The following is a 26,327-nucleotide window of genomic DNA, read 5'->3' on the forward strand; positions in this document are numbered from 1 at the left end:
CAGTTCAAACCCATATTAAGGGTCAACTGTAGTCTCATTTCAACAATGTATACTTTTTAATAAACTTGTATCAAGGGATGTGAGACAGTGAGTGTGAGATCATGAGATACAAAAGGAATCATTTAATATTCTAAACTGAATCATCTAAGGTTATCTCAGTCCTGAATATTCACTGGAAGGACTGATGCTGAAGCTGAAACTCCAATACTTTGGCCACCTGATGCGAAGAACTGACTCATTTGAAAAGACCCTGGTGCTGGGAAAGATTGAAGGCGGGAGGTGAAAGGGCTGACAGAGAATGAGATGGTTGGATGGCATCACTGACTCCATGGATATGAGTTTGAGTAAGCTCTGGGAGTTGGTGATGGACAGGGAAGCCTGGCGTGCTGTAGTCCACAGGGTCGCAGAGAGTCAGACATGACTGAGCAACTGAACTGAAAGTTATCTCATTTTTTTCTTATTTTTAAAAATATCCCCCAAACAGCATTTATTTACCCATTGAACTCCAAAAGATATACTTTGAAAGTCTAGTATTTTATAATCATCCATTTCGATTGACATGGGCTGACACATAAGGATGACAGCCAAAGAGTTACAAAAAATAAGTCCATGACTCTTAAATAATCGTAACCTCCCCCCACCCCTAAAAGTTACAGGTATCAAAACTTTAGATGTATTGCATTGAAAAGAAGGTTTGTGCACCTCATTATTTAAAGAGGGAAAACAAGGTGCAACTTAATCGTCATGTGAGGCAGCTTATTATTAACCAGATGGAAAGAAGAAAGGATCTCTCTGTCTCAGCTTCCCGCACAGTTTTCCATCAGTTTAAGAAACAGGCGAGAGCAGTGAATTCATTTTTGCATGTACAGACATACTGCTTTAACAAACATTACCAGCTTGTTTTAAATGAATCATTTAAATAACTGACTGTTAAATAGCCTGTGTCCGCTACTTCTCCCTTCTAACTTCCCCATTGCTTTCACCTTCATTTCACTTAGATCAGCAGGCATAGTACTGAAAAGGCCTCCTTGGGAATGCACCTGTCTGCACAATTGGAAAAGGAAGCTTCCACAGGCTCAAAGCAATGCCAGACAGTGAATTTGTCCAGAACTGCTTCCTGGGAGAGCAGAGAGTAGATGTGAGTAGTCCGAGTAGCTATACTGCCACACAGACAAGTTTAGCACTAGATACTCAGTGATTGTGATGAGGAAGGACTGGCGGGACAGGGTGGGGTCAGGACCGAGGTGCCTGCGTTGTTTTCTCCAGCTTCCTTGTCCTGTTGGTTGCTCCTCCAGAGGGTGAGGTTGTCTTGCAGCAGCAGCATGAAGAGCATGTAGTCCTTCTGGATCTCTGTGTCCAGAGAAGCTGGACATCAGGAAGCTGAGGCCTGGCCTAGCCGGATGGGGGTGCGTGGGCTGCAAGTGCTCTTGGCTGATTGCGGAGGCTTCCTTTCCACAGAGTGAAGAGTTTGGGACTACATCGTTTTTCTTCTCACCGGAACCCACCCCTGCCAGGTAGCGACAGGAGTCGCCTTTCATCTCCAGGGAGAAGACTTTACTCTCACACTGGAAATCACTGTGGTTCCTGATGAGGAACTTGTCCAGAAAAGCCAGCATGGCGTTGCACACCGTTTCCAGCTCCTTGTTGGTCTTCGCTCGCTAAACCTTAACCTTCTTTAGTTTCTTCTCATTCCCTGTCCGCCATGGTTTTCTGGTTGATGATCCTCCAGGAAGACAGTCAGGCAATGCCCACGTTCTTGTAAGCCACAGAGAAGAGGTCTCGGTCTTCAGTGAAGACGGGTTCATTGAGGCTGGTCGCTTCCTTCATCGCAGAGGCTTTGGCCAGCCGCAGTCGCAGCTGCTTGTGGTGCCCCTTGTCGTTGTGGCCGGGCCTCTCCTGGCGCCGGGCTCCCTCGCTCGCCCATGGCGCAAGTGCTCTTGGCCACCGCAGAGGCCACTGCCACTGTGCACGCGCACAGTGGCTTGCCTTGTGGTCCAGGCTGCAGGTGGCAGGCAGCTCTGCTGGCCCGCAGCTCTGCTCGCCTTCTCGGCTGCCTAGACCTCTGGGCTGGGTTGTTTCATTTTCATATTTGTCTGGAGTGTCGAAAAAAGTTTATAATTCCTTTTTCCTCCTTTCTAACATGATTGAGATCTTTTTTATCCACTTCATGAGCTGATCCATAAAATGGATAGTATCTGTACTCTTCACTTAAATAGTGTCTGACTGAACTATAGGAGACAGCATGTGAGGGAGCGTGTGGGAAATCAGAGTCTGGTACAGCTGGCTGTACCTCAGTCCCTCAGTCAAGTGCGACTCTTTTGTGACCTATGGACTGTAGCCTGCCAGACTCCTCTGTCCATGGAGTTTTCTGGGCAAGATTATTGGAGTGGGTTGCCATTTCTTCCACCAAGGGATTGTCCCCTCCCAGGGATCGAACCCCGATCTCTGAGTCTCTTGCCTGGCAGGCGGATTCCTTACCCCTGAGCCACCAGTGAAGCCCACAGCTGGTTGTGCACTGGTCAAAAACCTAGCATAAGGGAGTGATGCCTGGGGTGATTTTTGGCAATTTTTAGTATATTCATTACTCAGTTTCCTATTGTTTCATCTACATGGCAGAATATATAAAGACTATATAGAATGTGATTTTCTTTATATTATGTATGATAAGAATACAGGAAAATATTCCCTCTATATGCTCTGAGGTCTAGGGTCTGAATAACATCGGAAATGCTACATGCATCACTTAGATATTCTTAACACCCATTAGCACATCAAGAACCTTTGAGAAGTTGTTTAACATTGTTATCCTAAAATTTTCTATGTGTATTTGACCATTTTGCATTTTCTTTCTCCTTCTTCCCTTCCCTATCACTCTTCCTCCATCTTCTACTTTGACAGAATATCTAATATTAATACTATATTTTAACCTCTGATGTGTTCTTTTGGAAGACCTGTAGATAGGTTAGAATTTATTGTGAAATAAAATCAGGCTAGGAGAAAACTATAGCATAGTCTAGATTGCATAGATCTGATAATTTACTCTCATGGAGTTTCTTTTTGATGCTATATTCACTTAAAAGTACTATCAAATCTACCTTTATATTTGATACAGGAATGCTATTTGGAAATATTGTCCATCCCAATGTTCACTGCACATGAAAGTGTTTTTTAGAAAAATTTCTGTTAATTGCTAGTGAAAATTTGCTTCTTCCAAATTAAAGCATCAATAAATATATAACCTCAGTTTACAAGATGTCAGGAGACAGTTGGTTTAAGAGTGATTATTTAGCAACTTAGTGATATTCACAGCAATTACAACTTCTTTTTTTTCAGCTGTGCACTTTCAGTGTCAAGCTTGTTATCAGGCTAGCCTATGTCATTGTTGTTAGGTGTTTGTAGTAGCACTGGGAATCAAATCCTCTTAAGAGTAACATCCTAAAGAGTAACATATGCCAAATTTTCTCAGAGAAATCTAGCTAAATGCAAAGGAACATCTCCAGAGAACCCCCAGTTATCTCCTACAATTTCATTGGCCAGAACCAGGTTAGGTGCCGAGCTACAACAAATACTAGCAGAACAACTATTGCAGAGGAGATGAAATGACCATGGCTAGCTTAGGTTAACCGTAATTTACCCCCAATCTACATAACTACCATAATAAAAATGTTTTTTTTTTAATAAGAAAGAGACAGGAAGAGATCTTGAGTAGGAAACATAGTGTCTATTCGAAACACTTCCAGGGGCTCCTTTTCACTTAAAAATAGAAAACAGATTAAATTTATAAGCCATACATGTATCTTTATGGCCATTCTACTTTATGGCCCTTTGTTCTACTTTTATGTCTTAATCTCATTATCAATTAAAATTTATTTTCCTCTTGCTCATGGTTTTTCTGTACTTTTTAAAAAATGTATAATTCTGATGTTTTAGACTTCACATGTTTTTCAAAATGATATATAGTATATGAAAACTAGAGCTATCAGATACAAACTAGGGGATGGAATGTGATTAGGTAACTGTTCTGTGTTTGAATATACAGGATTCATTGACATTCCAGCAGAACAGTTAGAAAGTACTTTGGGCCAAGCCTTTAAAAACATGGCTGTGGTAATCAACTTTCCTAGCATGATAACCGGAGAAGGCAATGGCAACCCACTCCAATACTCTTGCCTGGAAAATCCCATGGGTGGAGGAGCCTGGTGGGCTGCAGTCCATGGGGTCGGGAAGAGTCGGACATGACTGAGCGACTTCATTTTCACACATTGGAGAAGGCAATGGCAACCCACTCCAGTGTTCTTGCCTGGAGAATCCCAGGGACGGGGGAGCCTGGTGGGCTGCCGTCCATGGGGTTGCACAGAGCTGGACACGACTGAAGTGACTTAGCAGCAGCAGCAGCATGATAACACTGAATATTCTCATGTAATTAACATCTCTAACTTACAGAAAAGCAGCAGTGGTGGCACTCTAGGTAGAATTTAATTAGCCAAGACAAATAAATTAGGTTTCGTGCTTTATCAGGATAGAGGAATTGCAGAGGCTGGTTTGGAAATTTCAAGCCATTGAATATGCCATTTGACCTCTCAAGGAAATTAACTTTTCTAGCTGCCATTCTGAAAAGTTCTAATTAAGCTAAATTGTTATTATTGACTTATTTGTTACATTGGATGTCATATAGGCAACTTTCTTGAAATTCTGGAAAATCTTTCAAATGCTTTTCTTCTTAATGTACAACTGCATGATAGGTGAGATGGAAGGCAACTTACGATGGTACATGTCAATTGGACCATAGAGAAGATTTACAGATTTAATCATACAGATCCCCAAAGATTCACTTTATTCTTTCCATATGGGGACCCGATTTGAATTACATTTCCTTTTGTACAAGAGTCTTATAGGATAAAGAATGCATGGAACATTTGAAAAAAATTAGCCTATGTGGTAATGGGAAGAGACAGATGTTGGAAAGGCAAATGTGGACTCATTTTATGGGGAACTAAATAAATAATGGGAAGACTTACATAAGAGTGACAGTTAGTAGTGATCCTAAGGGAAATGATTCAATTAAATAATATATAGGACAAAAAGTATTAGAAAAGGATTGGTAGGTAGAAATATAACTAATTATAGGGTTATGCAAACTTGGAAACACTTTGTGTGGTTGGTGCTTGAACTAAAACATATTTCACCAGTACAATTACTTCAGCAGAAAGTAGGAAGTATGTGTTGGAATCAGCAAGGGCCCTGGAGGGCACAGACATAATGAAGAGGAAGAGAAAATTTGATATTCTTGCAGTCAGAAAAGAGAGAAACGAAATGAAGGGTAGATGTCTTTAGGAAGAACAGTTAAATGTATGTGATTATAATGTGTGATACTTAATAAATTTTTCCTATGTGATAGGTAATGTATGTTTTCTCAACCTCCCCATAAAATAATTGATAAAAGCTGATGTTTCTCACTAATTCTTTGTGAGATAGCAGGCATTTCAGGACTGTAACAAAGGCTGAGTTCTGGTCTCGGGTTAGTTCAACTGAATCTTGGAAGGACAGCTACTTAAGATTTCATCAGTTGGATTTTGTTCTGTAAATGGACTTATTTCATGTTTATTTATTTCAGTTTTGGAAAGAGATACTGCTTTTTATTTTTCTCCATGGCAGACATCTGGAGTTATCTTGGGCTCTGCTCTGTTCTCCCATCTCACCAACACTTCTTGAAAAAGGGCCTTCTGTTTGGGGGATAGGGGTGAATTACTCAGGTATATGGCTTTATGGGCAATAATGAGGGGCAGTAGGGCACACCGGTTCAGCATTTCTGTAGTCTTTGAATTAATTACCTTGATTATTTTGTCTTTGGACAGCCCCTGCTGTTGGATGACTTCCTATGGAATACTGGGGAACTTCTCTGGGGTTTTGCATGAGATTCTTGGAATACATGGCTTTCACCTTTGTAGTAGTCCTCTCTACCTGTTTTGGGTTTTGCGTGTGTGTGTGTGTGTGTGCACAAACATATGCATGTATTTTAAACACTCACTCTCTTATTGATTCCAATTTCCAACAATTTCATAAAAATTTTTTTGCCTATCAAAATAATCTCTTCTTGTTTCTACCTAATGTCTATTTATTTTTATTTCAATTAGAGTTTGGAAGGAAAGAGAAGCATGTGAGATTAGTCAACTTAGCCATCTTTAACCAAAGACACAGGTATATATTCTTGACAGTTTAAAACACTTTATGTTCAGGGTGTACATTGGGCCCCTCCAATGAACTGGTATCCATTTTTTTCTTAACAGGTTACAATATTAAAATTGATTCAGTTGTTCATATTATCATCATTTAGTCATTAAGTCATGTCTAACCCTTTTCGATCCCATGGACTGTAGCCTGACAGGCTCCTCTGTCTGTGGGGTTTCCCAGGCAAGAATGCTGGAGTGGGTTGCCATTTTCTTCTCCAGGGGATCTTCCCCACCCAGGGATTGAACCTGAATCTCCTGCATTGCACGCAGATTGTTTATCGTCTGAGCCACCAGAGAAGCCCTCATATGTCATACTTTCTGGCTAAGGGGAAAACATCCTTTTGGCCCAGGAAAGCTCTTCCTGGAAATAACCTGATGTATACCAGTTTTTATATAACCCAACTCACGTAATTCCTGCTTTGGTTTTAGACATTAGCCTAAAGCAGGATTTGATTTAGTAAACAACAGTTAGTCAACTTTTGTAGTTATTGATCAAGGCATTGCATCTGCATGTGAAAACCATCATAAGTAAAAGGAAGATTGATGGAATATGAGCTGGTACCGTACTTCCTGCTTGCTAATATCCTTTTATTCCCCTTTTAGAGCTAGAATATTAAATTTTGACTTATAGGTAATTATTGCTAAGTGCATATTCAAGCTAATAAAGAATTATTAAACACACTTAGTGAGGAATCAATTTTCAAAGTGATTGAGTCAAAAGACGCCAAATATGGAAAGGTCTTGAGCATAAATAAAAAGCCCTGAATATAAATCTTGATGCTGTCACTCTTCATGATATTTTTTATGAGAGAGTTACCTGTGCTACTGCCTTCCTCCCAATTTCTTCCTCTGGGAGTAATATCATCTTCCTAGGAATAATAGTCATTCTAGGAGTGTTATCATCCTTTCATTGTTGTTGAGAGTAAATTAAAGCATCCATAGTATTTAATAGGACTTCCCTGGTAGCTCAGACAGTGAAGAATCTGCCTGTGATGCAGGTGACCTGAATTTGATCCTTGGGTCAGGAAGATCTTCTGCCCACTTTAGTATTCTTACTTGGAGAATCCCATGGACAGAGGACCCCGGCAGGCTACAGTCCATGGGGTCACAAAGAGTCGGACACAACTGAGTGACTATCACTTTCACTTTTCAACATAGTATTTACAATAGTAAGTGCTTAATAAATGTAACTTAAACTGTTATTGCTATTTTTGCATTCCACCCTCCTTCACATTGTCCTAGTCTCCTTTAGCCCTAGTTCCTAGTTCTCACCTCTGTGTTGGGATCTCTGCAGTCTTACACACTCCTTCTGGGATCTCTGCAGTCTTACACACTCCTGTCACTCTTATTCTCACATTCAGCACTGTTCATCTTTTTCTTGATTTACTGATGATCAATCTTAAAGGGAAAATTGTATCCCTTTGTGCTTTTTACCTTTTTCCGCCTAAACCCCCCAAACCGTATTTTTGCTTCAGTAACCTCTCCTGCAACATCTGCCCCAAGGCTGGGCTGGAAATGCTGGCTAACAGAGCATGCTGGATGGCAGGGTTTTTGCATTTAGTCAGTTAGTAAAAGTAAGTAATTATGAAACACAGGAAATGTAGACATGTTATATAAACTCTACTAAAAATCATATTATTTAAAAAGAAATATATTGCTAGTATTTTCACTTTTTATATTTATCATATAAAAGTTTTAAAACTAATCTCAAAAATATACAAGCAACTCCTACAGCTCAACTCCAGAAAAATAAATGACCCAATCAAAAAATGGGCCAAAGATCTAAATAATGTATAGATATAAGCCAGCTTTTCTTTAAATGTTTCCTCCAAGAGACTGTTTTGGTATTAATAATGCCAAAATGGGATTAATGATAACAAATGGGAGTAAAAATAAATTAACAGATTTGAAATTAAAATTTTATACATTGCACTCTTCCTGGCAAGGCACAGACATTCCTTGAAGCTCAGCCTAAGCAAACTCTCATTTACCACTCCCTTTGTTCACACACATGTGCGCTCACACACATACATACACACTCAGATGCAAAAACCTGAAATTTTTATGTAGTATCTACATTTTTGTTATGCATACAAAAATTTGATCAGAACGTAATAGCTGAGACAAAATTGAGTTATAACACTCACGCTATCACCCGGATCAAGAAAAATTCACCTAAGACATTCTACACAAGTATTTTTGATTTTTTTCTTTTCCTATCTTCTCTCAGTATTTCAGGGGAATGGACAACAAAAGTTAAATTACTGCTCTCTTAAACCTAGTCGTCATTGTCAGCTGTGCAAGAAAACTCCTCAACAACTAAAGGTATCACATGTCACGACAGAAGAGATAATAGATGTTCAGAATTCCCATTCTGTTTTTCATGTGTCTATTGTGAGTAGAAAGTTTAAAGATTTGTGAAGAAAACAAACTTATGGTTCCTAAGGAGGGTAGGGAGGGGTGGGATGAACTGGGAGATTGGTACTGACATATGTAAACTACTATGTATATAACAGATAACTGATGAGAACCTTCTGTATAGCAGAGAGCTCTACTCAAGGCTCTATGGTGGTATAAACAGGAAGGAAATCTAAAGCAGAGGGGACATATGGCATACATATAACTGATTCGCTTTGCTGTACAACAGAAACTGACACACCTTGTCAAGCAACTCTACTCCAGTAGAATTTTAAAAGTTAGAAAAATAAGATTTACAAGAACACAGTTTGGAAAAGCAGGAATAAATTCTACTTGTCATGGAACTGTAAGTCAAATATTGTTCAAACTCCAAAACATCTCTGCAGGATTTCCATATAGTGATGTTTTGGGAGACTCCTGGAAAAAAAATCTCTGACATTTGGTCTGCAAGATGAGTCTCTATCTTGGATATAGTTGAATGAGTAACTTCTACCAGTTCATTGGCAGTTGAGTTTGAGTTTCTGAAAAACACTCAAGTTGATTGATACATTTATAAACTCTAGAGATTTTCATTTGAGCAAAAAATGATTTTAAAAAACACAATGAGGCAAAAATTTGGCTTCAAAGTTTCCATAAAGAAGATGCAGAAAGCTAAATGTAACAAGACTTGTAGCTCAAGGATGTATATGTTCTGCTATGACTATAGTTCTGTAGGTTGCATCTGCACACTGACATTAAATGTTTTAATGTTTTTTAAGACTTAAAACAATGTTATGCATATAGTAGATATTTATGTGCCTTTGGAATGTCCTGAGCCCCTTTCCTATAGTGAATTTCTTACATTATGAATCCTGCTTCCTAAGATGAAGGCCATAAACATGTTTTTCCAGGCTCCCTTGCAGCTAAGGTACAGATGTGTGACCTTGACTCTGCCAGACACACATTAAAATATGAGGTCTCTGATTGGTAGAGAGTGGTGTGAAGAAGGTAGTGCAAGGGGGATTCAAGTCTGATGATGAATTTGATTGCAGGTAGATGCTCAGTTTCAGAAGCAGCAGCAGCATGCGGCCTAGGTTCCAGCACCTGATGTTGGAAAGACAAAATACAGAGCCTGTGCCCTGCATGCAGGCCTAGTGTCCTCTAGAGTCATTTTGTCCCACTCCTAGTTATATAGCCTTTAAGCCTGATTCTTCAGAAGTCTGTAAGCTATCTGAACCCCTCTATTAAATTTCTTTTCTACTTGAATGGTTCAGAACAGCTTCTTTTGTCTGCATCTCACAACTTCAATTAGTACAGTACCTAAAACAATGGTACTATCAATATTACTGCTACTACTAATAGTTTATATTTGTATAGAACTTTTGTAATTTTAAAATAACATCTGACTTCCCTGCTGGTCCAGTGGTAAAGAATCCACCTGCCAATGCAGAGGACATGAGTTCCATCCCTGGTTTGGAAAGATCCCACATGCCACAGGGCAGCCGAGCCCTTGTGCCACAACTACTGAGCTCATGTGCCTGGAGCCTGTGTTCTGCAATAGGAGAAGCCTTCACAATGAGAAGCCCATGCACCTCAACAAAAAGTAGCCTCCACTTGCCACAACTAGAGAAAGCCCTCATATAGCAACAAATACCCAGTGTAGCCAAAAATAAAAATAAAATAACATCTTTTGTGTCTTGACTTTCAGATGATCTCTTTCAATTCTCATATCACCTTTAAAACCTGGGATGTGGTAGTTTCATCTGACATGTAAGGAAGCCATAAAACAGCAAGGCTAAGTAGCTTGTCTTGTCACAGAGCTTCCTGGTGGAGACAGAAGTAGAAATTAACATTATTTTTGCTTTGATTCTATTGGCTTCACCATTATTTAATCCCATAAAGAAATGAACTTTTCCCCTAACCCTTGCTCAAGCTCCTTGATTTCTTACATGCTTAATAATAATAAAAAAAGATTCCACCAGAGAAACATTTTGCAAGTAGAATTATTGGATTTGTAAACATTCTGTGTTACAAGTGACTTGCATCCAGCATCTACTCATCTTTCTCCTAGGTGAATGTTCTCTAGTGGCGGGGGCAGTTACTTATTTCCTGCACAGTTCCTGATCTCACTCTCCTCTGGCTCCAAAGATGAGGGTAAGATTTATACCCATGTAGAGTGATTGGTTCAGAAGGCAATAGCAACCCACTCCAGTACTCTTGTCTGGAAAATCCTATGGACGGAGGAGCCTGGTGGGCTGCAGTCCATGGGGTCCTGAAGAGTTGGACACGACTGAGCGACTTCACTTCCACTTTTCACTTTCACACATTTGAGAAAGCAATGGCAACCCACTCCAGCGTTCTTGCCTGGAGGATCCCAGGGACGGCAGAGCCTGGTGGGCTGCTGTCTATAGGGTCTCACAGAGTCGGACACGACTAAAGCAACTTAGCAGCAAGAGCAGCAGAGTGATTGGTTGAGGGAGGAATGGGGACATGATCCAATGAGATGCCATTTGGATAATCCTGGAGAGGCATGTTATCCTCTGCTGGTTTTAAACATGGAAGGATGCAGGCCCAACCTTCATAATGTATAGGTAAAGTTGACCCAGAGAAAAGAACTGAGAGATGGGTCCTGATGTCATTGTGTGAGCCTTTGATTCCAGCTGTGCCTGGGAGTTTCAGTTACATGAGCCCCTAAATTACTTTCATGCTTAGTCCAGTTGGATTGGATTTTTTGTAGCCAAAATAATTTTAATTGATCATCTGTGCCCTTCTAACTTTCTTGGGCTTCACCAGTTCTGCATAATCCAACAGAGCAGTAGTCAGGCCAAGAGATAAGTCAACCAACTAGAAATCTAATTTTCTTTCACAACTTAGTTACTATTTTTTCAGGAAAGGACCCCAAATATTGTTTTCCCAAATGTAGATAAAGATTTAAGAGGATAGCAATAGATTAGACTTAGGAATGTATAACTTTCTCAATATTTCCTGCATTAGTCCTGTCCCTACTTTATTAGTAGTCAATAACCACTTAGCTAGTCCCTTTCTAAATTTAGAAATTGCCTTATAATATCCATTAATAGACTTAACAGAAAATACTCGTAATGTTTTTTACATTCTAAGCAATTTATTAAACTTGCATATTCAAAACCTAGGTCCTTGAGATTTTAAGTTCAGTTCAGAAATTTATTGTACTTCTGCAAAATTTTTGTAGCCAATTTTAAGGCATATTTAAGTGAATTTGGGTGCCTTTTACAAACTGTATACCCATATTCTGAAATAATTTAAACTGCATTCATAAACTTAATCATTTTCTGTAATTTTTAAGTACTTTAATATCTGACTCACACAAAATCTTCTTAGTATTTAAATAACTTTCATAACTAATATATTAAAGTTAAAAATGTGGCAGATTTAATGTTAAGTAGTCAATAACTTCATGCAAAGATGGGCTCAATATAGGACAGAAATGTTAGGGACCTAATAGAAGCAGAAGATATTAAAAGAAGTGGCAAGAGTACACAGAAGAACTGTACAAAAAAGATCTTCATGACCCAGATAATCATGATGGTGTGATCACTCACCTAGAGCCAGACATCCTGGAATGTGAAGTCAAGTGGGCTTTAGGAAGCATCACTACGAACAAAGCTAGTGGAAGTGATGAAATTCCAGTTGAGCTATTTCAAATCCTGAAAGATGATGCTGTGAAAGTGCTGCACTCAATATGCCAGCAAATTTGGAAAACTCAGCAGTGGCCACAGGACTGGAAAAGGTCAGTTTTCATTCCAATCCCAAAGAAAGGCAATGCCAGAGAATGCTCAAATTACCTCACAATTTCACTCATCTCACATGCTGGTAAAGTAATGCTTAAAATTCTCCAAGCCAAGCTTTAGCAATATGTGAACTGTGAACTTCCAGATCTTCAAGCTGGTTTTAGAAAAGGCAGAGGAACCAGAGATCAAATTGCCAACATCTGCTGGATCATAGAAAAAGCGAGAGTTTCAGAAAACTCTATTTCTGCTTTATTGACTATGCCAAAGACTTTGACTGTGTGGATCACAATAAACTTTGGAAAATTCTTCAAGAGATGGAAGTACCAGACCATCTGACCTGCTTCTTGAGAAACCTGTATGCAGGTCAGGAAGCAACAGTTAGAACTGGACATGGAACAACAGACTGGTTCCAAATAGGAAAAGGAGTACGTCAAGGCTGTATATTGCCACCCTGCTTATTTAACTTCTATGCAGAGTACATCATGAGAAACGCTGGGCTGGAAGAAGCACAAGCTGGAATCAAGATTGCCGGGAGAAATATCAATAACCTCAGATATGCAGATGACACCACCCTTATGGCAGAAAGTGAAGAAGAACCAAAAAGCCTCTTGATGAAAGTGAAAGAGGAAGTTGAAAAAGTTGGCTTAAAGCTCAACATTCAGAAAACGAAGATCATGGCATCCGGTCCCATCACTTGATGGCAAATAGATGGGGAAACAGTGTCAGACTTTATTTTTCTGGGCTCCAAAATCACTGCAGATGGTGACTGCAGCCATGAAATTAAAAGACGCTTACTCCTTGGAAGGAAAGTTATGACCAACCTGGATAGCATATTCAAAAGCAGAGACATTACTTTGCCAACAAAGGTCCATCTAGTCAAGGCAATAGTTTTACCAGTGGTCATGTATGGATGTGAGAGTTGGACTGTGAAGAAAGCTGAGCGCCAAAGAATTGATGCTTTTGAACTGTGGTGTTGGAGAAGACCCTTGAGAGTCCCTTGGAGTGTAAGGAGATACAACCAATCCATTCTAAAGGAGATCAGTCCTGGGTGTTCACTGGAAGGACTGATGTTGAAACTGAAACTCCAATACTTTGGCCACCTGATGCAAAGAGCTGACTCATTTGAAAAGACCCTGATACTGGGAAAGATCAAGGGCAGGAGGCGAAGGGGACAACACAGGATGAGATGGCTGGATGGCATCACCGACTCGATGGACATGAGTTTGGGTGGACTCTGGGAGATGGTGATGGACAGGGAAGCCTGGGGTGCTGCGGTTCATGGGGTCGCAAAGAGTTGGACACGACTGAGTGACTGAACTGAACTGAGTCAGTAACTAATAAATTTAGTAAGGTGTTATCGTAAGTCAAAAGTCAACTCAAATGCTGCTTTTAAATTGGAATTACAAGCTGTGGCTCTAGTAAGCTAGATGTTAACAACTGTATAAAATCCTAAATTTTCACAGATTCTTTCTTAATCACTATGCAGAGTTAAGCAAACTGTACAGTTATAGGAAATAGTCCTCACAAGAACCTTTACTTCAGACACTAGCTGCAAATTCAGGGTCTCCAGTGCCACCTTCACTTAGGACCAGCTGGCTGCAAATTCCAGGATTCCCATGGCCACACTCAGGTTTGATAATTTGCTACAAGGAGTCACAGGAATCATTGAAAGCCACTGTACTCACAAAGATTATACAGGGACAGTGTACAGGACAAAATTATCCAAAGAATGTTACATTAAACAGAGTCTAGGAGGGCTTCCCTGGTGGCTCAGATGTTAAAGAACCTGCCTGCAATGTTGGGAGACCTAGGTTCGATCCCTGGGTTGGGAATATCCCCTGGAGGAGGGCATGGCAACCCACTCCAGTATTCTCGCCTAGAGAACCCCCCATTGACAGAGGAACCTGGCAGGCTATAGTCCATGGGGTCACAAGGAGCTGCATGCGACTGAGCATCTAAGCACACACACACACAGGAGGCCTCCACACAGAGCTTCTGGTCATCCCCTCCTTGTGAAGTTCTGTACAGCACTGCCTCCTCCTGGCTGTGATGTGTAACAACATGCAGGGAGCACTGCCAACCAGAGAGGCTCACTCCAGCTGCTGGTGTCCAGAGCTTTTACTGGGGCTCAACCGCAGACTGCCTACTTTGGTCTAATCTTTTGTCTCCAAACCTTCCTGATGTCAGGCTAATGCCTTTATTTTCTAGTTAGTCTGGAGGTCAAAACTGATTAGCATGACTCAGAGCCACCATAAGAAATCAGTGTTAGGTTCTCTGGTGGTCAAAGGCCCCAACAAACAGATAGTTTTATTGATACCAGGCTGGGCATGCCAGGGGGTAGAGCTCACCTTCCACAAGACAGACTTTATTTGTGTAGGATTAATTCATCAGTACACAGTGCTGAAGTATATTCCTCTATCTGATTTTCCTAAGTGTTTCTAAGTGATTATAAATCGTATGGGTTTGAAAGATGCTTTCTGTGGAAGGTAATTACTATCCCAGTAAACTGAGATTATGTTTCCCTTTAGTTTTTCACCTGGCATGAGTTCTGGAGTTGTGGCCATCTGAGGCACTCCGTGTTGTTCACTGAGATGACTATATTGTTGGCTTTGTCTTCTTAGAACTTTCTGGATTTGGGCCAAATTTACAGGTAGTCAGATTGGTTTTTAAATGAGAACCTTGAGATCTACAGGTGAAAGGTTTCCTAAGTAAAATGAATAAACAAACATTTTGTATTCTGCAAAGTGGCATATACTGTTTTATATGCATAATTTTGATGTTACATTAGCAAGCTCCTTACGAGAGAAATGGGAATTCCCTGGTGACTAAGATGCAGGAGACCTGAGTTTGATCCCTGAGTCAGGAAGATCCCCTGTAGAAGGAAATGGCAACCCACTCCAGTATTCTTGCCTGGAAAATCTCGTGGCCAAAGGCGCCTGGCAGGCTACAGTCCATGGAGTCACAAAGCGTCAGACACAACTGAGTGACTTCACTTTCTTTCTTTCACTTTAAGAGAGAAACAGTAAATTTTCATTTTGTTGTAGTAACTGTAAGCAAATTCCTTCTAAAGCTTACTTACCAGCCATGGTTTGGACATAAAGAGTATTAATAATGCTTTGAAGCAATTTTGCAACATAATAGGAAATCATCATTTTGGGATCCTCTGATTTCTTTAAAAAGCTTAGAGATTTGTTTCTAAAAAGCATGGTGACAACATACAGCTGTCATTATGGGCTCAAAACAAAAGGAAATCACTTATTTGTGTGGATTTGGGAAGCAGGACACCTAAGCACACGGTAAGGCAAGTCCAGCCCAGATGGCTGTCTGACAAAACTCATATTTCTTGTCAATAGTACAGCAGGATGCCTCCAAAAGTGGGAAGTTAAGTTAGCAAATTCCACGAGCTGTGTCTTTGTGTTCAGGCCATAGATTATGTACTCAGCCTCTTAGACTCCAGAAATTAATTGTAGCAGAGCTCATTACTTCACAGATTTGCGTATACCTCTCCTTTGCCCTAGAAAATAGTTTCCAAAGATTAAATGTGAGGTTTTAATGAAGTTATCTTTTTATCATTTATTTTTAAAATTCCTAGCTTCAAATCCCATTGTTAAACTGGAGTTCAGTATCATTTTTACATGTGGAATTTACTGTCACCATCATATCATAGCTAACATATCAGCATATCACATCTGAAGCAAACAAAGTCAGAATTTCAGCCAAAATAATGTGGGATTTAGATGAAATAATAACTAAATATATACTGTTTTATATGCATAAAGAAAATCCTTAGAATTACAAAGGAGGCCAGTTATATAGTAATATGAAAGTGAAAGTCACTCAGTAATGTCTAACTCTCTCCAGGCCAGAATACTAAAGTGGGTAACTTTTCCCTTCTCCAGGGAATCTTCTCAACCGAGGACTGAACCCAGGTCTCCCTCATTGCAAGTGGATTCTTTACGCTGCACCACTAGCAAAGCCCACATGGTAATAGAGACATCAAAAACCCAGAGTTGATATACAAATGCACATATATTCTATTAGAACATCAATAGTAAAATCTACAGTGGTCTAGTAGTTGCCTTAATTTCTATGTAGCAGTGAGCAATGGGCTTCCCAGGTGGCGCAGTGGTAAAGAATCCGCTTGCCAATTTAGGAGATACAAAAGACGCAAGTTCGATTCCTGGGTTGTAAAGATGCCCTGGAGTAGGAAATGGCAGCCAGCTCCAGTATTCCTGCCTGGAAAATTCTGTGGACAGAGGAGCCTGATGGGCTACAGTCCGTGGGTTTGTAAAGACTCAGACAAGAGACAGAACACACACACACACAATAAGCATTAAATAATATCTGCAACAATTATATAGTAGTAACAAAGGCTCAAGTAATTCTATTATTACTACTATGGTAATAAATTATTGCTGTTGGTCAGTCGCCAAGTCGTGTCTGACTGGCGACTGAGCACGTCAAGCTTCCCTGTCCCTCAGCATCTCCCGGAGTTTGCCCAAGTTCCTGTCCATCACATTGGTGATGCCGTTCAACCATCTCATCCTCTGTCACCCTTATCTCCTTCTGACCTCAATCTTTCCCAGCATCAGAGTCTTTTCCAATGTGTTGTCTCTTTGCATCAGGTGGTCAAAGTATTGGAACTTCAGCTTCAGCATCAGTCCTTCCAATGAGTATTCATGGTTGATTTCCTTTAAGGCTGACTGGTTTGATCTCCCTGCTGTCCAAGGGACTCTCGACTCTTCTCCAGCACCACAGTTTGAAAGCATCAATTCTTTGGCACTCACCCTTCTTTATGGTCCAGTTCTCACAGCTGTACGTGACTACTGGAAAAATCATAGCCTTGACTATACAGACCTTTGTCAGAAAAGGGATGTCTCTACTTTTTAATATGCTGTCTAGGTTTGCCATTGGAGAAGGAAATGGCAACCCACTCCAGTATTCTTGCCTGGAGAATCCCAGGGACAGAGGAGCCTGGTGGGCTGCTGTCTATGGGGTCGCACAGAGTCGGACACGACTGAAGTGACTTAGTAGCAGCAGGTTTGCCATAGCTTTCCTGCCAAGAAGCAATTTGCTTCTTGTCTTCTAAATATAGGGTTTGTTAAATTTCACTTAAAGGTTTGTGAAAATTGAGATATAATGTGTGTGTATGTGTCCAGGGAGTGGATGATGTTGGCCAAAGACTGAATTCTACGTAAATTGGTTTCAGAAATGCAAAAACTACCCTCTTTTAACAGGTGGCTATCTAAATGGATTTTGAGAAATGACTTACAGTTTGCAATTTCTCCGACTTTACCTCCCTTTGTTGTTCTCAGTCTGTTTCCTCCAAACTGTTAAGCAGTAAAGTAAAGGCCCCCCAAGGGTGCTTGGGCGAACTGAAGGAGATTATTTTTGTACTTTATTGATACCCTTGGCTGTCAAGAGAGTCAGTCCTCCAGTTCAGAATGGTGGCAGCTTCAAAGCAGAAAAGCTTTCAAAAAGGATATGAAAACAAGCTCAGAGCCTGGAATCTGCAGCAGACAAGGAAGGAAACTTGGAAAATTGGTCCAGCAAGGTAAATAGACAGAAGGCCTAAGGGAATTCCTTGAGAACAACTTAGAATTCATTGCTTTCTTGTATTAAACACATGAATTTTACCTCTTATATGAATGCAGTATATATCTGTCAATGTGTACTTTGCCTATTTGTATGTCTATGTGTGAGTAGTTGTTTGATCTTCTCAAAAAAAGCCTACTGTGTGCAGTGTTACTCCACACTTTAGAAATGATGGAACTTGAGGCACTGAGATGTTAAAGGCTTGCCTAAGGTTACATACTTTGTAAGGAGCAGATTCAGGCTTAGCATATAAAGCTTGTTTCTTAACACTTTCCCACATGGATAATTGAAGGGATTGGGCTGACCAAGCCTTGTTCTGGTGTACAAAATGTTTACACGGAGCTTTCAAAAGGTCCTTAAAGGTGATTTTTAGTATGCTAATTTTCGTTGACATACAAGCATTTTATGCTGTAATGCCATTAAAATCAGATCAGATACTACATATATGAACTTTTCCAGAAATTACCAAATGTATGGATTTCTCCCTTAGTTAATATTGTACCTGATTCTTAACTTCAAATCTTTCCAGCACAGAGTGAGAAGATTCCTCTAACTAGCCATGGGCTTCTCCAAATTACCTGCCCAACCTCACGTAGAGTTGATGCATGAGCTAGCAGTGCATGAAGAAGTTCATTACAGAAAGGAATTGGATTTGATTAATTTTTTCTAAACACTGATTGACTACGACAGTCCATTTTGCTAACATTCATATTGCAGTAAAGTTTAATTGTGGATTATTTCACCATAAGGCAAACTAGACTGACATAAAGCAGAGAATGAAAATTTACAGTGTTGTGTATATATCTATTTCTAATTTTCTGTTAGTTGCTTTTCTATATTATTTATGACTTTAGGCACAGACCTTTATGAATATACACAATTGTGTTCCTAAAATAAAAAAATTTTTAAAAATTGTTAAAAACAAAGAAATAGATCATAAGAAATACAGGATCAGTAGCCAATATGACCCCATCTATATGTACACATGAACTTTTCCCTATTGACATGACATTAATGGTCAGGTCGGTCAAAAAATAGATAAACCAATGTGCCATCTGATGTGGCTGTTTCAGAATAATGATTTTGCTCTTACGTATCACTGGGGTGTGAGGATGGTAGAAAGCTTTTCTAACTGCAGGACACTAGCTTAATACATTCTGTCACCAGACATTTTTCTTTTTTTCTTTAATTTTTTTCAAAATGCCTCTCTATTCATTTACCTCTTAAAGTGACTAAAGGATTATAGATACCGCTTTGGAATTAGTTAGGCTCATCCAAGACACTTCCTATTAGTCAGAGGAAAAAAAAAATTAGCTTGTAAAGGAGCTCAAAATAAAATTAAAAAAAAGTGAGTGGAGAAGGAAGATGGTGAGAGGGACATTCAGGGGCAAAAGTCCATATTTTAATGGTGTGTCCAAGTTCATATTTAGTAATTGCTGTTCATATTGGCTTTTGACCCATAAAAATTTGGATAGATATGCCAATCAGACAAGCACTGAATGAGAAGTGTGTGCACATTAATCTCAGGTCCCCAAACAATTCTGTTTTACTGACATACCTTGGGTATTGGATGATACTGGATATTAAAATAATGAGCAAGACTATTAAATTGAAAATACGAAGTTTTCAAGTTTAAATCAAATCTTGTCCTTGTTTGATCATCACAACCCGCAATAAAAAAGATTTCCTGGTTTGTTTCAGTAGAACAGGCATTTGAGGAGGATCAGTAGGTTCAGTTCATTGTTATAATTAACATCTGGGTTGATAGCTTCAGCAATAAAAATTCTGGTATACTAGAACAGGGAACCAACTACACAGTCTTGTTCAAAACAGTAAGTACATGTCTCTCACTGCATTCTTTCGAGGATGAATTTTTGTGCCAGTTTCTTTTTAACACTTCATATGAAAACGTGCACACTGATATTTTAAAATTTTGTTCAACTTTGTTTTAGTGTCCCAAAAATACCAGTTTGCTCTAGAATCAATTAAATAAATAATTAAGATCAAAGTAAAGAAAAAAAATTTCCTCTAATCCTTTCTCCTGCTGTCATTATACCTAGGCTAACCACTGAAACATATGGGTCCACGTCCTCCCAGACATATACATTGGTGTGGTAAAGGACCTGCGGGCCAATGCAGGAGATGTAAGAAACATATGGGTCCACATCCTCCCAGACATATACATTGGTGTGGTAAAGGACCTGCAGGCCAACGCAGGAGATGTAAGAGATGTGGATTCAGTCCATGGGTCGGGAAGAGCCCCTGGAGAAGGGCATGGCAACCCACTCCAGTATTCTTGCATGGAGAATACCATGGACAGAGGAACCTGGCAGGCTACAATCAATAGGGTCGTAAAGAGTCAGACACGACTGAAGGGACTTAGCACACACGTAACTGAGTGACTGAGCATGCATGCACACACAGTGTTTCCACATATATTCATATATTTCTGATGCAAAATATTCAATATCTTCATTTTAGAAACAAATTGAAAAAGTTGCATCTTTTAGATCTTTACTCGAATAAAATTTCTGATTTCCTTCTCGTTCTTTCCTAATTGCTTATAATTTAAGCTTGTAGCAAATAAATGTACAATCAAGCTAATGATTATTAACCAGCTAATTGCCAATTAAACATTTTTTTTTTTTGAGAGTCAGATATGTTTCCTCTTAACGTTTCTGAGTTTAAATCAGTACATTTAAGTATATTCACTGAAGGTTTATAACACGTCCAGGAATAATATAAGGGCTAGAAGCAATAACAAAATATAATAACTGATCTCACCATTTAAAAGTGATTTCAGTGTGCCCAAGGATACAAAACAAACATTGGGAATAGATTGGAGAGCAGCTGATGCAATGTGGAAGAGAGACAGTGAAGGAACAAACCCTGAGAATTAAAGACACCTCTGAGAAGGCTTCAAGGGCTAGAAGGAGGCTGTTGACCCTGAGAGACTTAAACCTTAGGAAGGAAGGAAGGGAAAATAATTTCAGGCAGAGGAAGCAACATGAGCCAACGCATGAAACTGATAATGATCTCGGTGTGACAGGCCTTTACACAGTGGGAAAAGGTGGTAGTGAAAATTTGATGTGGGAAGTGACAAAAGAAGTATCCATTATTAAATTACAACATTTTGATTTGAAACCATCTGAATGAATGATTTTGATTTATTGGAAGCCTTATCAAATATCATCTTCATCATCTCTCTAGCTCTCTATGGAAATATTCAAGTGCCTGCTCACATCCCACATATCTTTCAAATCAAATGTGCCCCACACTGCATTCATCATAGCCCCTCTATTGAATGCCCCAAATTACCACAATAGAGTCTGTTAGTAAAGCAAAACCTAGCTTGTGCTTCTTGAAGCAAGAAAAAACCATGAATCTAATAGAGTCTTACAGTGTCTTAGAAGAGGAATATTTACAGAATTTTGGCTTCTAGGCTTAGGTGGCATAAGTTGGTTCCCCCAAGACAGAACTAATTGGGGCTGCACAAAATCTCCCTAAGAACTTGATAAGTAAAGTCTTGATAAGCAAACTTTTATTTGGTAAGTGGGCTGCTGCTCAGGTGAACAGCCTCTTATCTTTAATAAATCTATCTGCAGGAATTTCCTAACACAATTGATGGAGCTGTTTTTTGCTTTACAGCCTTATCTTTCTCTGGAAAAGTTTTCCCGGAACAAAGAACTCTATCATGTTGACATAGGTGGTCTGCAGGCTTGTCTAAGTCATGTGGACACAGATGGTCTCAGTTCTCACCTCCCTAAACCAGGTCCTTCTCAGATGTTTCCTGCCTGAGTCACTGGTAACACCCACCACCCTGCTGCTCTCCCGGGGAACGAGCTTGACGTCATGTTCACTTCCCCATCCTCTGATGCAGGCTGTCACTCTCAGCTCCCATACTTCCCAAATGTTTACCAAATGCTCTTCCAGCATCTCTCCTGTCTCCACACTTTCTTTCACACAAAGGTTAAAGTTACATTTCTAAAATAAATAACTGCATGTATAACTTCTCTCCTAAATGATTTACAATAGTTTCATACTTTATATATGTATATGTGTGTGTGTGTGTGTGTGTGTGTGTGTGTGTGTGTGCGTGTGCTCAGTCGTGTCTGACTCTTTGTGACCCTATGGACTGTAGCCCACCAGGTTCCTGTATTCATGGGAATTTCCAGGCAAGAATACTGGAATGGATTGTCATTTCCTTCTCCAAGAGACCTTCCTGACCCAGGGATCAAACCCACGTCTTGTGCGTTTCCTCCATTGGCAGGTAGGTTCTTTACCACTGAGCCACCTAGGAAGTCCATATATAGCCCATACAAATCTATGTGTATATATAGATGTATACATGATGGTTTCATTAATCAATTGCATCTGAATTAAACTGGACAAAAAGTTTCCCAATACTAAAAAATAAAACCTGAACTTAATAGCATTGACTTCAAGACCCTCCCTGAGCTGATCTCAACCTCTTAATTCACTTCATATGATGCTTTTTGTGTGTAAATAGTTTCCTTAACACAACACAGAGTTTTCAGGGTTTTGTCCTACCTGATACACTCTCTCCCTTTTCTCCACTCAAAGGTCCTTTATTCAGTGTTACAACTCTCTGTTTCCTTCCTATTGCTCTCTATCTTCCTACTAGTCTCCTTAATTACCAACTGATTTGATTAGTGTCCCAGGGTTATGTCCTTGCCTCACCACAGTTTGTTTGTCTTTTTTTCAAATGCTCTCAGCTATTTTAATGCATCTGTCTCCTCATATTTGGTGGTTCTCCAATCCACATCAATCTTCCCTAACTATCCTCTAAGCTCCAGATGCAAATTCACTGTGCTACTCACAGCCCCTTGGGATTCCTACAGGCATCTCAGATTCAACATGCTTGAGACCAAATGCATCCTTCATCCTATAACTCTTATCACAGTATCATAACCCAGAGAACAAACCTAGGTGCTAGTTCCCTCACCTCTCACATCCCATCACTGACCTTGCTTTGCCAAATTTACTTCCTTAGAGTTTTTCAGGTCTTTCCCATCCCTGGAGCTCGTCTCTATCCCTCTACAGTTGCTCCAGTTCATGACTCACAACTCTTGCCTGAGATTTGGTGACGACTGCCTAACTGCTTCTCTGATACCTTGTCATTTTCATATGCTATGCTATGCTAAGTCGCTTCAGTCATGTCCAACTGTGTGACCCCATAGATGGCAGCCCACCAGGCTCCCCCGTCCCTGGGATTCTCCAGGCAAGAGCACTGGAGTGGGTTGCCATTTCCTTCTCCAATGCATGAAAGTGAAAAGTGAAAGTGAAGTCGCTCAGTTGTGTCCGACTCTTAGCGACCCCATGGATTGCAGCCTAACAGGCTCCTCTGTCCATGGGATTTTCCAGGCAAGAGTACTGGAGTGGGGTGCCATTGCCTTCCACTGAGCCACCTGTGTTTCTAAAATGTAAAATTGCTGTCCCCTGAAAGTCTTCAGTGGCTCTTCAGTCCAGTTCAGTTCAGTTCAGTCGCTCAGTTGTGTCCGACTCTTTGCAACCCCATGAATTGCAGCACTCCAGGACTCCCTCAAGACTCCCTGTCCATCACCAACTCCCCGAGTTCATTCAAACTCACGTACATCAAGTCGGTGATGCCATCCAGCCATCTCATCCTCTGTCATTCCCTCTTGCCCCCAATCCCTCCCAGCATCAGAGTCTTTTCCAATGAGTCAACTCTTCTCATGAGGTGGCCAAAGTACTGCAGTTTCAGCTTTAGCATCGTTCCTTCCAAAGAAATCCTAGGGCTGATTTCCCTTAGAATGGACTGGTTGGATCTCCTTGCAGTCCAAGGGACTCTCAAGAGTCTTCTCCAACACCACATTTCAAAAGCATCAATTCTTTGGCGCTCAGCTTTCTTCACAGTCCAACTCTCACATCCATACATGACCACAGGAAAAACCATAGCCTTGACTAGATGGACCTTTGTTGGCAAAGTAAAGTCTCTGCTTTTCAATAGGCTATCTAGGTTGGTCATAACTTTTCTTCCAAGGAGTAAGCGTCTTTTAATTTCATGGCTGCAGTCACCATCTGCAGTGATTTTGGAGCCCCCCAAAATAAAGTCTGACACTGTTTCCATTGTTTCCCCATCTATTTCCCATGAAGTGATGGGTGGCTCTTAAAAGCCTACAAAGTACAGATAAGCCTCTTCAACATGCAACATAAAACCTTCTATAAAACCTGGTCTCTCTGAATCCGTGCTATATCATGTGCCTTGTGTTTTGCATTTCAGCAATTATGATTTTTTTTTGCCTTTGAGATTATGTTTATGTTTCCTTTGCCTGGAGTTTATTTATTCCCCAAGTCTTCTGAATAACTCTGTTATTCTTTAAAAGTCCATTAAGCATCTTTCTAAGGGAGACTTCTGGGATAAGATGAATTCCTCTTTGTATTCTCATAGCAGGGATGTACTATTGAACATAACGTAATAACATTATTTCAGGACAAGGAAATGGCAACCCACTCCAGTATTCTTGCCTGGAGAATCCCATGGACAGAGGAGCCTGGCAGACTACAGTCCATGGGGTTGCAAGAGTTGGACACAACTTAGCAACTAAACCACCACCAATGACATTATTTTTTATAGGCCAATTCTGGTGCATTCATAGGACTTGGACCTTGTTTTGATTCTATCTAATTCATTTAATCTTCACAAACATACAATAAAATAGGTGTTTTAATTATTATCATCACTTTACCTGTGAGAATTTGAAGTTTACAGTTTAGTGACTTTCCTAAGCTAGCAAATAACAGAGCCTGAACTTAAGCCCAGATCTGCTTGAGTTTTAACTATTATTCTATAGTAAGATGATGATATAGTGAGTTCAGTGTCTACATATGGTATATACTCAATGTAATTTAATTATTAACCAAATGCATATTATTCATTTTTATATATTTAGTATATAAGTTACTGTAAGTGTTCAATAAATGCTTCTTTCTTTGAAATAAAAGATGATTCTTATCTTCTGAGTTGTATTAAATATTCCTTACACAAAGATTTCTGTGCTCCAAAAGCATTTGTTTTTAATTTTTATAACAGTAATTTGAGTTTCATTACTGTGAATCATTCAAGTGTTTGTGCTTCTTATGACCATAAACTTAGGGTCAGAGAATATATGTATTTCAGATTATTTGTCCACATGTCTTCCAAATGGTCTTTCCAGAATTAGATTAGAATTAGATTATCAAAGTATAATATAATTTACATACATAGAGTTGTATAGATCTTAAGTGTTATAATGAATGATGACAAATGCAGGCACTTACCCCATCAAAATATAGAACATTTTAATCAACCCCAAGAGTTTTTTAAATTCCTCTTTCAAATCAACTAGTGTCCCATCCAACATGGAACACCCATTTTCCCCCTTGGCTGTTTTAAGGATTTTCTCTTTTTTATTCATTGTCAGCAATTTAATTACGATATGTCTTAGTGTGATTTTTGTTATGTTTCATCTGCTTGTAGTTTGTGAGTTTTCTTGGGTCTGTGTTTATATTGCAAATCAAATTTTGAAAATTCTTAGCCACTGTCCCTTCAAATATTTTTGTGCCGCACCCTATCTCTTGACCTTTTCTTAGATGCCAATTACATATTTGTTAGACCGTTTGATATTGTCTCATTGATCACTGAGGTTCTGTTCATTTTAAGTCTTTTTTCTTTATGTGTTTTTTGTGTTGTTTCTATCACCTGATCTTGAAACTCACTATTTTTTCCTTGTGTTGTTTCTAATCTTCGTTAGGCCCATCCAGTGAATTTTTATTTTATTGTATTTTTAGCTATAGAATTTCATTTGGTTCTTCTATATGGTTTCTATTTATTTATTTACAGTCTCTATCCTTTCCCTCCCTATGTTATTGCTGTTGTTCAGTTACTATGTCATGTCCCACTCTGCAACCATGGACTGTAGCACACCAGGCTTCCCTGTCCTTCACTATCTTTTACAGTTTGCTCAAACTCATGTTCATTGTATCGATGATGTCATCCAACTGTCTCATCCTCTGTTGCCCCCTTTTCCTCCTGCCCTCAATTTTTCCCAGCATCAGGGTTTTTTCCAATGAGTTGGCTCATTCCTCCATATAGTTATGTTTTATTTTCAGTCTTTCAACATGAACATAGTTATAACACTATTTTTCACTGTCCTTGTCTGTTAACACATTTGAATCACCTATGTAAGTTATGGTTCTATGGTTCTGTTTTTATTTACTGATTTTTCTCCTGAGTATAGGTCATGTTGTTCTGCATCTTTTCATGTCTACAAAGTTTTTGCTGGATCCTAGATATTGCAAATGCAGTATTTGT

At 39.6% G+C, this 26,327-nt stretch overlaps 1 pseudogene; it reads right to left on the reverse strand.

Annotated features, from left to right (window-relative positions):
- Positions 1-1,183: 1,183 nt before the first annotated feature.
- Positions 1,184-26,327, reverse strand: part of LOC784259 (14-3-3 protein eta-like) — a 50,845-nt pseudogene continuing 25,701 nt past the window's right edge.

This window comes from Bos taurus, chromosome 1 (assembly GCF_002263795.3).
Source record: "Bos taurus isolate L1 Dominette 01449 registration number 42190680 breed Hereford chromosome 1, ARS-UCD2.0, whole genome shotgun sequence".
NCBI classification, from domain to species: Eukaryota; Metazoa; Chordata; class Mammalia; order Artiodactyla; family Bovidae; genus Bos; species Bos taurus.